Here is a 1,524-nt window from a genome sequence, read left to right on the forward strand (position 1 = left end):
TGCCTCAAAGCTCATCAATAGCTGAAGACCCTGGGACTGAACACCTCCCTCTGCAACTGGTCCTGGACTTCCTGACGGGCCGCCCCCAGGTGGTAAGGTAGGTAACAACACATCCGCCACGCTAATCCTCAAAACAGGGGCCTGCCTCTCAGGGGTGCATGCTCAGACCCCTCCTGCACTCGCTGTTCACTCATGACTGCACGGCCAGCACGACTCCAACACCATCATTAAGTTTTCCGATGACACAACAGTGGTGCCTGATCACCGACAAAGATGAGACAGCCATAGGAAGGAGGTCAGAGACCTGGCCCTGTGGTGCCAGGACAAACAACCTCTCCCTCCAATGTGATCAAGACAAAGGAGATGATTGTGGACCACAGGAAAAAGAGGACCGAGCACTCCCCCGTTCTCATCGAAGGGGCTGCAGTGGAGCAGGTTGACAGCTTCAAGTTCCTTGGTGTCCACATCACCAACAAACTAACATGGTCCAAGCATAACAAGACAGTCATGAAGAGGGCACGACAAAACCTATTCCCCCTAAGGAGACWGAAAAMATTTSGCGTGGGTCCTCAGATCCTCAAAAGGTTCTAGAGCTGCATCATCGAGAGCATCCTGATTGGTTGCATCACTGTCTGGTATGGCAACTGCTCGGCCTCCAACCGCAAGGCACTACAGAGGGTAGTGCATWTGGCCCGGTACATCCCTGGGGCCAAGCTTCCTGCCAACCAGGACCTCTATACCAGGCGGTGTCAGAGGAAGGCCCTAAAAATGGTCAAGGACTCCAGCCAGTACCGGAGCGCCATGTCTAGGTACAAGAGGCTTCTAAATAGCTTCTACCCCAAAGCCATGAGACTCCAGAACACCTAATCAAAAGGCTACCCAGACTGTTTGTATTGCCACCCCCCCTCCCTTTACAACGCTGCAGCTTTCTGTTGTTATCATCTATGCATAGTCACTTTAATAACTCTACCTACATGTACATATTACCTCAACTAACCAGTGCCCCCGCACATTGACTCTGTACCGGTACCCCCCCTGTATATAGTCTCGCTACTGTTATTTTTCTGCTGCTCTTTAATTATTTGTTACTTTTATTTCTTATTCTTATCTGTATTTTTAAAACTGCATTGTTGGTTAGGGGCTCGTATGTAAGCATTTCACTGTAAGGTCTACTACACCTGTCGTATTCGGCGCATGTGACTAATAACATTTGATTTGATTRATACTGTATACTACTCACACACTTTGTTTGTATTGCATATTTGAAATATTTAACTGAATTCTTTACCACCCCACTAAATGTATCACTACTGAAACATAGTGGTAAAAGTTGCAGTAAAGGGAGAACCATGCACAGTAGTGATCATTTTGATTAACCTTCTATTACAGTTACATTTTAGCTAAGTWGTATATTTGCATACCAAAATAATAATAGATTTGACCCGATTTTCAAAACCTTTCAATTGAATTTAGAGAACTATCATCTTTATTGTTCTCTGCAAAATGTTCAATGTTGATTGTATG

The sequence above is a fragment of the Salvelinus sp. IW2-2015 genome, linkage group LG13, assembly GCF_002910315.2.
Source record: "Salvelinus sp. IW2-2015 linkage group LG13, ASM291031v2, whole genome shotgun sequence".
In the NCBI taxonomy this organism is placed as follows: Eukaryota; Metazoa; Chordata; class Actinopteri; order Salmoniformes; family Salmonidae; genus Salvelinus; species Salvelinus sp. IW2-2015.